The sequence below is a fragment of the Marmota monax genome, unplaced genomic scaffold, assembly GCF_021218885.2.
Source record: "Marmota monax isolate L192 unplaced genomic scaffold, Marmota_monax_Labrador192_F-V1.1 WCK01_AAM20220418_F8-fsc00149, whole genome shotgun sequence".
In the NCBI taxonomy this organism is placed as follows: Eukaryota; Metazoa; Chordata; class Mammalia; order Rodentia; family Sciuridae; genus Marmota; species Marmota monax.
Window position 1 is genome coordinate 2,963,344 of NW_026693170.1, and position 12,099 is coordinate 2,975,442.

At 46.5% G+C, this 12,099-nt stretch overlaps 1 pseudogene; it reads right to left on the reverse strand.

Moving 5' to 3' along the window:
- Positions 1-204: 204 nt before the first annotated feature.
- LOC124100141 (ecotropic viral integration site 5 protein homolog) lies at positions 205-5,940 on the reverse strand (annotated as a pseudogene).
- Between the last annotated feature and the right edge of the window lie 6,159 nt (positions 5,941-12,099).

Below are 12,099 nucleotides of genomic sequence, written 5' to 3' on the forward strand. Positions count from 1 at the left end.
TACCCATTGATCATATTCCAGTCTACTTTGTGGCAAAGAAAAATCAGTGGTGACGATTTGGCAAAGATAAAGGCAGATGAGATTGTAAAACAAAATACACACACAAGAAACATATTCCAAAAATCCCTAACCATACGGTGCCTGTTCCCTGGAAGAAACCCACAGCCTAGGTCACGGTGACGGCCAGACTGTGACTCTCTTCCTTTTGAACCATTTGGTTGCTCTCTGGTCTGCAGCACCCTGTCTTCGGTTTCGCTCTCACCACCATCTGCCACAGTCAGGTCCAGAGGCATCGGGCCATCATCTCTTACCAAATGGTTGACAGTGTGGGTTGCATCCAAAAGGGGGTGGCGCGCTGGGCCCATGGCCCAGAGAAGAGGGCTTTCCCAGCGAGCTGGAGCCCTGCGGTCCCCCCCAGCCCCGCAGGCGGGGAAAGCAGGGAAAGGCAATTGGTCTGGGAAACTCCTCCAACCGGCTGGACACCAGGGTTCAGGATTCCGAGCTCCTGACTCAGCTTTGCCATCTGATCTTCCAGTCCCCTGGTGCACTGTTAGACGGACACAGGGGGTTAAGCTGTCCTGCAAGCTTCCCTTCTTTCTGGATTTCAAGCTCAGGAACATGGGACTGTAATTCTGCTTCCCCCACCCATCTCAAGCCTCCGCTCCTTCCTCGTTTGTGCCCTCAAGTTCGGCTCATGTGCGCTTTGCGTGGCTTAACTGGTAAAGTAGTCTCTGCTCTGTACTGAGCCATCGTGCGCCTTCTCCTGCGGACTTCTATTCTAGGCTTCCAAGGTGGTTACTAATGATTCTGCTCTGTTTCCATTTCCGCCATCCTTTGTTTCATTTCTCCTACTTCTGCCTGTGTTTCAGCTCCTCTAAGTTGAAGGGTCATCTGTTCACCCATTTTTCTTAGGCGGGTCTTTCCATCTCCCGGTAGCACCAGCGAAGTGGTGCAGCCCACTTTCTTTGGAGTTCTTGACTTGCTTTCTCAGTTCTTTCAACCTCTGATGGCTTCTGCTTCTCAGTTTCACAGCGATGAGTTGCTCCCGAAGCCTGTGATGTAATTCTCATCAGGAAAGGCCATTGGTTCTCTTGTCTATTTCACAGTTCTTTATCTTGCATCTCTTTTACTGCACACGGAGGCTCGGCTTCCCCCAGTCTTGCTTCGACCAGTTCCTTCTCTAGCTGTAACACAGAATCTTCACTGTAGTTGGAACTGCATTTAGGTTTTTCTAGTATTTCAATGCACTATTTTGTTTTTCCCCTGGTAGGAGGGTACCAGGGGTTGACCTCAGGGGCAATCGACCACAGAGCCACATCCCTAGCCCCATTTAGTCTTTTATTTAGAGACAGGGTCTCACTGAGTTGCTTAGGGCCTGGCTCAGTTGCTGAGGCTGGCTTTGAACTCTCCTGCCTCCTGTCTCAGCCTCAGCCTCCTCAGCTGCTGGGATTACAGGAGTGCGCCACCTCGCCCGGCTCAATGCGCTCTTTTTAAAGCCTTTTTCTTGTGCATAATATTTTATTATCAACTTGCTGATCCATGTCTTTAATTTTTATTGAGCATTCTTTTTCAAGCTTTTTCTTTTTCTTTTGTTTTCTGAGTTGTATTTGACTTGGTAAAATGCTTGGATTAATTTGTCTGGAACCACCTTCAAAGGGATGTGAAATGAACTGAAAGTGCTGTTACATCCCTTCCATGTCAAGTTGCATTAATTCTGCCTGATTCATTTGCAGAAGCCCCAATTCTGCTTGAATCACTATTTCTAAATCCTCAGACAGAAAGATATCACACACACCCTTGTTGCAATTGGTAGTAGAAAAGTTGGAAGAAAGATTGTCAGGACCTCACTAAGTTTCTGAGGCTGGCTTTGAACTTGAGATGCTCCTGTCTCAGCCTCCTGGGTAGCTGGGGTTACTGGTCTCCACCACCATGAGTGGCCATACTTGGTTTTAAAAGTTCATAAAGTCTATAATCTTGCATTAATTTAGCAAATATCCACAGCACTTCTTCTGGCACCTGCATAAGCAAGAATCCAACTATAGAACAATTCTATGACCTTAACCAACCCTAAAGAATATGATTTCATCACATTACATGAAATCTCCCATCCAAAGCTTTTTCCTTAAAAAATTGTGTTGGGTGTAACTTTTGCAACATCCCTTCAGCTCAATTTTTTCACCAGGAGGGGTCATCTTCAGGAGTTCTGAATGCTGATCTCTTACTGGCATCCTTTGTGCTCTGCAGAAAAGTTGCCCAACTCTTCCTCTAACACGGTGGGTTATTCCTTTATGAACCAGCTCCTTATCTTGCTTTGCCTTCGTTGTGTTTGTGTACACATCTTCCCATGCATTAACTGTTCTTCCCTGAAAAGAACCCAAGAATCTGCTTCAAGGAGGCTGAAGTTTGCTGGAGGCTGTTAAACTTGAAGCAAGAGAGAAGCCACTTCTTGAGAGACGCTTGCTTCTTCTGGGCCCCCCAAACAGATCTTAAAGGGTTACACTTGCCTCTAACAATCGATTTTGTTCCTCCAGTCCAGCCAGGAGTTCTGGACTCAACCGGGATGGGAGGATGGTGAAAGGGCTGGTGCTGACAGCGTGGTAGGTGAGGCTGTCGTGTAAGTGAAGCAGAAGGACTTGCCACCTGACTGGCCACCTGCCTGTGTGCGACACTGTGCTCCTCACCTATGACAGAGTAGAACTCAGCTTTTCTGCAACCTTGGAAACGTCGGGTGGACATCACCAGAAACATTAACTTCCCACCCAGCCTGCACAGCGCCCTTCCAGCACCTCCAACACGCCCAGCTCTGCAGTCACTTGCCCTCGGAACCCTTTCAAGGCATTTGCCACATGCTGTGTGCCAGGCCGTGGCTGGCTGAGCTGGAGACACAGCAGTGACCACAGTCCCTAGATGGCCCCTCATGAAGCTCATAGAACTCCGCCTTTCTTCTCCCTACGATTTCTCCTGCCCACTCCTGATCCTTCTCTTTCCCTCCCTGTCGGGAGCTGCTCTGAAAATACAAGCCCTTAAGCCCTGAGCAAGAGATTCTGAACCATCCTTGCACCCTGTGATTACTTGGGCTTTACCGCTGCTTGGATAATGAGGCGTGGCCCCAGGAGCAGGCGTCACCTGGTGGGATTGAATTACACTCACCTGTTCCTTTGTAATCCTACCCCTTGACTCATTTGAATGGCTTCTCCCCGATAAAACCAGGTTCGAGGCTGCTCTCTCTCTTTCTTGCCTGCCTTGCCTCCTTTGCAGGACCTGGGTCAGAGGAGCCATCAGAGAACCCAAAGAAAAAGGTATTTCTCTGTCTCGGTGTCATTATTTCATGCCAGCCCAGTTCACCTGGAGTGACTCTGACTGGTTTAGTTGTGTGTCACGGCACCTCCCTGTCCCTTCTTGCTATTAGAAATCCTTTTATTTGGGGGGAATATTGGGGATTGAACCCAGTAGTGATTAACCACTGAGTCACATCCCCAGCCCTTTCTAATTTTCATTTTGTGACAGGGTCTCACTAAATTGCTTAGGGCCTGGCTCAGCTGCTGAGTCTGACTTTGAACTTGTGATCCTCTTGTCTCAGACTCCTGAGTCGCTGGGATTACAGGTGTGTGCCACCATGCCTGGGTCTCTCTTAAAAATTCTAAAGCATTTGCCTAGGAATGTCTACACATCACGGCCTTCATTCCCCCCATAACCCTTAAGTTAATCCACAGGGAATCATTCAATCATACAGTGGGGAATGAGTCACAGATGGTCCTTACTCTCATGGGGCTTATAGATTTGAAAAATATAGATAATAAACAAAAATAATTAAGATAGTACCCAGTTCCAGGCATGTTGGTGCATGCCTGTAATCTCAGTGACTCTGGAGGCTGAGGCAAAAGGATTGAAAATTTGAGGCCAGCCTCGGCAATTTAGCAAGACTATAAGCAACTTAGAACTTGTTTCAAATTTTTTAAAATGGGGGGAGTTCTGGAGAAAGTGCTCCTGGGTTCAATCTCCAGTACAAAAAAAAAAAGAAGAAAAAGAAAAAGAAAAGAAATTAAGAAAGAAAAATAGAGAAGAAAATAAAAAGAAAGCCAGGGTAAGGGGAGAGGCTTAGAAGAAGCAAAGAGCACCACCCTCAATTCCCCCATCCTTGTGGGCACATGCCATTCTTTTTCCTAGTAAGAGACAGTTTCCTTCCCCTTCCTTGAATTTGGGCCAGCCCCCCACGACTTGTTTTGATTAACAGGATGTGACAGAAGCAACATTCTGAGAACTGCAAGTCTAGGTCATCAGAGGTACTGGCTTCTGCTTTCTCCTTCTTGAATCCCTGAGGGGCCATGTCTGTAGAGAGACCCAGGGAGAGACAGCAGTTGCCCAGAGATGAGCTGAAGCCATCTTGAACATTCCAGCCACAACTGGACTCCAGCTGAATGCAGCCATAGGAGTGGCCCCAGTCAACTCTGGGGGGGTAAAAGAACCACCAGGCAGAGCCCATCCAACCCTCAGACTAGTGAGAAGTACACCAGGAACACAGGGGGCCCTTCTGCATCCAGTGATACAGTCTGGTCAGAACTGGGGCCCACACTGAGGAAGGCGCCTAGTGCACAAATTGAAGCGGGTGCTAAAAAGCTCAGTGGCCAAGACACATATTTTTAATGCAATCTTTTAACACATCAAAATTAATGCAGAAAATCCATGATGTTTTGCTGAACAAAATGTCAAGGTTTTAAATAAAGGCTGGTGCCATGTCCCAAGCCAAGTTGGTACTTGAAGCAAAAGGAAAAGTGTCCGGCCTGGCTTTGTTGGAGACAAACTCAGGGATGACATTTTTAAAACCTACTCTTTCATTTTCATTTGAGAGAATTTCCATGCTTGACCATTTCTCTGGACCAAGTGATGATACTAAATCATTTTTTTTAAATCAACTTGGGCTGAAATAAAATTATAATACATTTTATTTTGGTATAATTGAAACTCAGTGTGAGTTTTGACATATCCACTTTATAACTTTTCAACTGTTTTGTCTGATATTCCTGGGGGAAATCAGTCCTTAAAAAAAATGCATAAATTCGGGACTGAGGTGGCTCAGTGGTAGTGTGCTTGCCTGGCGTGTGTGAGGCACTGGGTTTGATTCTTGGCACCACATATAAATAAGTAAAAATAAAGATCCATTGCAACTAAAAAATATTTTTTAAAAAATGCATGAATTCACTAATAGGGACACAGGAGCATAAGGCCTTTTTGTATCAGGCCCAATGTGGCTTGGAACAGCATTGATCAGAACCTTAAGCTGTCCCTGCCAAAGGTTCAGGTGACAGGGTAGAGAGGAGGCAGGGGGAGGGCTGAGCAGTCTGATTCTGCCTGACTAGAGAAGCAGGGGTCCCTCAGGCAGATGGGCTCAGGAAGAAACCCTGAGGCCCCTCCAGCGTCGCCTGATGGTAAAATAAATGCACACATTGACTTGAACCCAGCACCTGCTCCTGAGAACCCATTCCACTGACCTTTTCAGGACAGAAGTAACTTAATCGCCTGCTCCTGGGGTCTATCTACAGGGGAGAAAGGATGTCCAAGGGGCTCCTCTGGGTAGAGATGAACCCAGGATGTGGGGGCCACTATTTCTTACTTTTAATTTTTCACTGAAAATTTTAATATCATTTTATTATATGTTTTAGAAAATTATTTAAATGTATGAAAGGGCTATGTCATCCAAGCTTTTCAAATTTATTGTAAACTCTTTACAACGGGTAAAAACATAACAGATAATACACGTCATGCCGTCATCAGGATGTTTACCACTGAATCTTTCATCGTGGGAGGAAGAAAAAGGGAAATTGAGTGAGTTTCTCACAATAGGACAGGAAAAAAAAAGGAAACTGCGTGAGTTCTCTTCAAAAGGACAATGACGGAGTAAATCTGGGTACCTGCACTCCATAGGTCGTGAAACCGCGCCATACGGTCATTAAGACCTAGGAATTGAATGACTTAGAGGATTTCCAAGTACTGAAAAGTAGGATGCAGAGAGCTCTGACTAGTATCTTCTTCTTCTTTTTCTCCTCCTCCTCCTCCTTCTTTTAGTTGTAGTTGGACACAACACCTCTATTTTATTTATTTATATGTGGTGCTGAGGTGCAAACCCAGAGCTGGCCCATTCCTCGCAACAAAAACACTCAGGGTCACTCCAGGGGAACTGGGCTGCATGAAATAATCACACAAGAGACAGAGATACCTTTTTCTTTGGGGGTATTGTGACAGTTCCTCTAATCTTAAGGGTCCACAGAAAGAGAGAGAGAGAGAGCAAGAGCGAGAGTGCACACGTGCTGACCCCTTTTATTGAGGAGAAGCTATTCAAATGAGGCAAGGGGTCAGGTCAGGCTGAGTCTAGCTTAGTGATGTCCACTGTCAGCAGGTTGACTGACATCTAGGAAGGCCACACCCAAAGGCAGAGTAAGAGAAGGGGACCCACAAAGGGCTTTTCCATGGAACATTCTATCCCAAACAGAGCAAAGGGGTAGTATCACAAAGGAACAGGTGAGCGTAGCGCCACCCATGGGGCTGCAGGAAGGCGCACTGTGCTACTTCCAGGATCAGGGCATCCGTCTAGGGCCACTACAAATGTGAGCAGATCACTACGAAAGTGACGGACAGAGCCTCTATCGACCTCAGGAAGGAAAATGCTGGTCACTCAGCACGATGGCCCCCCACCCAGGGCCTCTCACATGCTAGGCGAGCGCCCTGCCACCGAGCCCCAGCCCTAGCCCGTGACTAGCATCTTATTTTTGGAAGATAAATAATTCCCATAATCCTGTGTATGAGGACACACACACACACACACATATATATCTCTACGGATGTGTAAATGTATACATAGGATTGCTTAAGTTCGGAAGACAATGGGAAGAGCTATACCAGTATGGATCTGACATGTCCCTCAAAAGTGCCTGTGTTGAAGGCCTTGTCCTGGGAGTGTGGCACTAATGGGAGATGGTGGAACCTAGCTGGTCCCAGTTGGAGGAAGTCACCTCATCAAGGGAGTGTCCTTGAAAAGGATTTTGGAACCCTTGCCCCCCTTCCTGTCTTTCTCTTTGCGTTCCAGTTGCCACCAGCCGAGCAGCTTCCTGTGCCTTGATGTTCTGCCTCGAAAACATCCAAAGCCAAGGGCCAATCAGGAACTGAAACCTCTGAAACTGAGAGCCAAAATAACCTTTCCTCTCAACTTAAGCCTCAATTTCTTGTCCTTTATAATGCAGATAAATAATAGTACAGTTGTCCTGATTATTAGCCACATGGGAGGTGACTACTATTTATCAAAAGAATAGGATGTGCCAAGCCTTATGCCTTATGTACTGTATGATAATATCTTAAAATCTGAAAGTCAAATTACTGTGCAAGGGCACACAAAGCTCAGAGAAGTTATGAGACTTGTCCAAGGCCACCCAGACAACCATTGTGAATCCACACTATAAACCCAGGCATATTTGAGTTCAAAGATCTTCTCCTATCTGAGACTTCAATTAGTGATATTTGGTTCTACACCCCCCTCTGTCATCTATTGCCTTAGAGACCTCTGAATTAGTCAGGATAGGCCAACTGATGTTGCAATAACAAACAACCCCAGTGTCTTGGTGGCTTAATACAACAACAGAGCTTATTTCTCACTCATTTCACATGTCCCGTGGGGTCAGCTGAACTCTGAGCAACATCTATTTGCTCCAGGACCCAAGCTAGCGCACTTGATCTGGAACCCTGTGGCCAGCATTACAAGAAAGCAGAGACAGGAAAGACCACCCTTAACTCTCTGAAAGCATCTACCCAGAATCGATTCACATTGCTAGTGCCCACATTCACGGTCCCTCTATGGGTATCTCATTCTTTCTTCCAATCATGAATCAATAGCAATAGATGAGTCCAGCCACTTGCTGTGAGAAAATAGATTTCTTGGCCGAAGCCACCCAGTCTGTGGTCTTTCAATATGGCAGCCCAAGAGCTAAGGCAAGTAATGTTCTAATGACTCCCTTACACTGAGTGCTTATTACCCACTGGGCACTCGGTAGTCATTTGCCTCTTCAGGAATGTTCACAACTCCCATTTTACACAAGGAGGTTGGGACTGAGAAAGAGGAAGGGACTCTTCTCTGCCCTGTAATTCTGGGGCTAGAAGTCAGAAAACTACATTTCCCAGGCTCTCATGACACCTGAGGAGACACTCCCCCTCCAAAGGTAAAAAATGGTGAGATGTGCTTTCCACACCGCTGCTTCTGTCAGCATCTGTGGAACCGGCTGAGGGGCCTCCTCTGTGGTCTCAACCCTAGCCACACAGCCGACCACTGGGGTCCCAGCACAAGCTGGTTGCGCTCCTCTGCCCTAGGGGCGTAGCTACTTCCCACAGTTGCTGATCTCCAGGTCCTCCTCGGCAGACTGCATCTTTACAGAAGTAACCATAGCAATATTTTAGGTCCTTCATGCTCTTTCAGGACGTTACCACTCTTCGCTCCCCTTCCTTGATCCCGGACAAATAGGATACGGCAGAAATGATGCTACATGACTTCCAAGGCCAGGTCATAAAGGCAGCGATTGCATCTAATGCTGACTAAAACATTACCACAGGTGCACACCCATCAGGCTGGCTACTCCAGACAAGGTAGCCAAGAAATCAGAAAATGGCAAGTGTTGTCAAGGATATGGAGAAATCGGAACCCTTGTGTTGCTGGCTCTTCTGGAGAACAGTATGATGTCCCCCCGCCCCCCCAAATTAAACACACATGACCCAACATGCATCTTCTGGGTATACATCCCAAAGAACAGAGAGTAGGGTCTTGACGAGATCTCTGAATATCCGCGTTCAGAGCAGCGTTATTCACAGTAGCCAAGAGGTGGAAGCAACCCACGGTCCATCAACAGGTGAACCGCATTAGCTAACCGCGGTGTGTCCATTTAATGGATCATAACTCAGCCTTAAGAAGAAAGGAAATCTTGGCACATAATATAGGATAAATGAAGCTCAGGACATTAGGCTAAATGAAATAAGCCAGTCACAAAAGAATAACTCCTGCATGATTCCACCGACATGTGCGATCTAGAGTAAGTCACATTCAAAGGCTGGGGTGGGAAATGGGGGGTTTTGTTAATGGGTACAGAATTTCCGTTGTGCAAGATGAAAGTTCTGGAGATCGGTAATGGAACAATGCAGATATTTGTATCACTACTGAACTGAATACTTTTTAGATGTAGTTATGATGGCAAATTTTATGTTATATATATTTCACTACAATTAAAAAATTTAAAAACAAGGGCTGGGTTTGTGGCTCAATGGTGGAGTGCTCACCTAGTACATTCGAGGCCCTGGGTTCGATCTATAGCCACTCATAAAAATAAATAAATAAAATAGGAGTATTGTGTCCAAATATAACTAAAAAATAAATATTAAAAACATTTAAAAACAAAAGCACTCATTTATCATCTCAGTTTTGTAGATCAAAAGTAGTCCAGGGGCTGGGGCTGGGGCTGGGGCTCAATAATAGAGCATTTGCCTGGCATGTGTGAGGCACCAAGTTTGATTCTCAGCAACCCATATAAATAAATAAAATAAAGGTCTGTCAACAACTAAAAAATATTTTTTAAAAAGTAGTCCAATACTAGGCATAGTGACTCACACCTGTAATCCCAGTGACTCAGGAGGCTAAGGCAGGAGGACCACAAGTTCGAGGCCAGCCTCAGCAATTTAGCAAGGCTCTGAATGATTTAGTGAGACCCTCTCTCAAAATAAGAAATTAAAAGGGCTTAGGAATGTAGTTCAGCAGTAAAGTGCCCCTGGATTCCATCCCTGGCACAAACACACACAAAAAAAATCCAATGGACTTATCGATTCTCTACTTAGGATCTATCAAGGCCAAAATCAAGGTGTTGGCCAGGCTGGTTCTTCTCTGGGAATGGGATTCTGTTCCAAGCTCTTTTAGATTTTCAGTAGAATCAGTTACTGGCACTTACAGGACTGAGGTCCCCACCGTCTTGCTGGTGCTTGGCTGAGGGTTGCTCTCAGCCCCTAGAGGCCATTCTCAGGACCCCCTCCAACTTCAGGCCAGCGATGCCACAGCAAATCATTTGCATGTTTCACATCTAACTTCCTCTTTGGCCACAGCCAAGAGAACACACTCTGCTTTGAAAGGGCTTGCAGGAATAGATGCAGTCCACCTAGATAACTTGCTTTCTACTGAACTCAAACTCAACTAATTGCTAAACTTAATGACGTGAAAAATCCCCTTGCCGTGTAACATAATACCATCATGTTCTATTACATTCCATTATATTCATAGTCCAGGGGATTACGATGGGAATCTTGGAGGGGAGGGTTGGCTATGTTAGAATCCCTCCTATCACAAGCCATGTCACCATGTCGTAAGGAAGTCTAAGTATACAAAAGAGCTACGTGCAGGGATTCCAGCTGCAGCTGCAGCCATCTTCTCAGCCACAGCCGGCAACAGAATGATGAATATAAGAGCCTGGAGATGGCTCGAGCCCCCTGCCCTCAAACCACCCCAGCTAATGCTCCAGACCTCATGGAGCAGAAACAAAGACTCCCCAAACTCCTGAGTCACTTTCCTGAATAATTCCATGCTACTAAGTTTTGGGGTCACTTATTACACAGCCACAGTGATCAGAACACCCTCTCCTTTCTCCCTTTTTGCTCTCTAGCCCTCCTCCCTCCACCACTTCTTCTCTCAGTATAATCAACTCCCCTTATTAAATTCCTTCTATCAAGAAACCTAGGCTGGCGTGATGGCTGGTGCCTGTAATCCCAGCACTTGGGAGGCTGAGGCAGGAGGATCTTGAATTCAAAGCCAGCCTCAGCAACTTAATGAGGCCCTAAGCAACTCAGCAAGACCCTGTTTTAAATAAAATATTAAAAAGGGCTGGGCATATGGCTCAGTGGTTGGGTGCCCCAGGGTTCAATGCCCGGTAGGGGCGGGGGAGAAGGAGGAGGAAAAGGAGGAAGAAGAAGGAGGTGGAGGAGGGAAGAAAAAATGTGGGTGGTTTCTCTTTCTGCTGGTCCCTGTAGCTCTCTCCCGCTCCTTCCTTGCTAATAGAACCACAACTTATTCAGACTCTGGATCAGCCTTGTTCCTTAGGAGAGGCTGGGACATTTTTCAACTCCAGGGACTGAATCCTGATTAGGGGAAGTCACTCAGGATAAGTCCTTTACTTTCCAGAGACTGGCTGGCCAATGAGGCATGCGGGAAAGTCTCCTAGGGTTTTGCAGAAGACCAGAATGGGAAGCCAACCCTTTCCGCTTTGAATATTGGTTGTACGAATGTGGCTCTGGCCACCAAGATGCAAAAAGAAAGGTTCTCAATGACTCCTTGGGCTGAATCAAAGACACCTGAATACCCCCACCCCTCTGTTCTTTGGGTCCTGTTGCACAGTATTACCTATCTTACCGTGCCTGCCCCAGGGCCTTTGCATTTCCATTTCCCTCTGCTTTCCAAGCCCCCTCACAGGTACTCAGACAGCTGCACCACCTCTCCCTCACCCCCTTCAGGCCTTTATTCAAATCTCATCTCTTAACCCACCTATGTAAAATCTCATCGTTGGCCAAGCTCTCCTTCCTCCTGCCAACAGCTCTCTCTTCTCTGGCATATTATGGGATTTGGGTTGTTATCTGTCTCCTCCACTATAACCAGCCTTCATGAGAGGAGGGAATTTCTTCTGTACCCCTGGTGTCTAGAACTGTGCTTGACATGCAGTATGTGATCAATAAACATTTGTTAGATGAATGATGGATGGTTTCAGTTCCTCGGGTCGGATTTTCTGTTACTTTCAGTGGAAAGCAGAAGGTTCCCTGCATCCTGCCCACTGTGAGTTCCCCATTTTTACCCCTCTGCTCCGTCCTTTGACTTCATGGCTGGCTCTAAAATGATGCTGCCCCCAGACTGAGCATTTATTCTACGCCCCCCTGGCCCCAGACACTGCCGTCTCTAGCAGCCCCCACCCTAGGTCTCAGAACCCCTGGTGAAGACGGGCTTGACCTCCTCAGGCCCCAGGGGAGGAAGTCCACCCTATCAGGGTCCTATTTGAGGCTGCTACTTCAGAAAAAGGAAACCAGACAGCTTGGCATTGC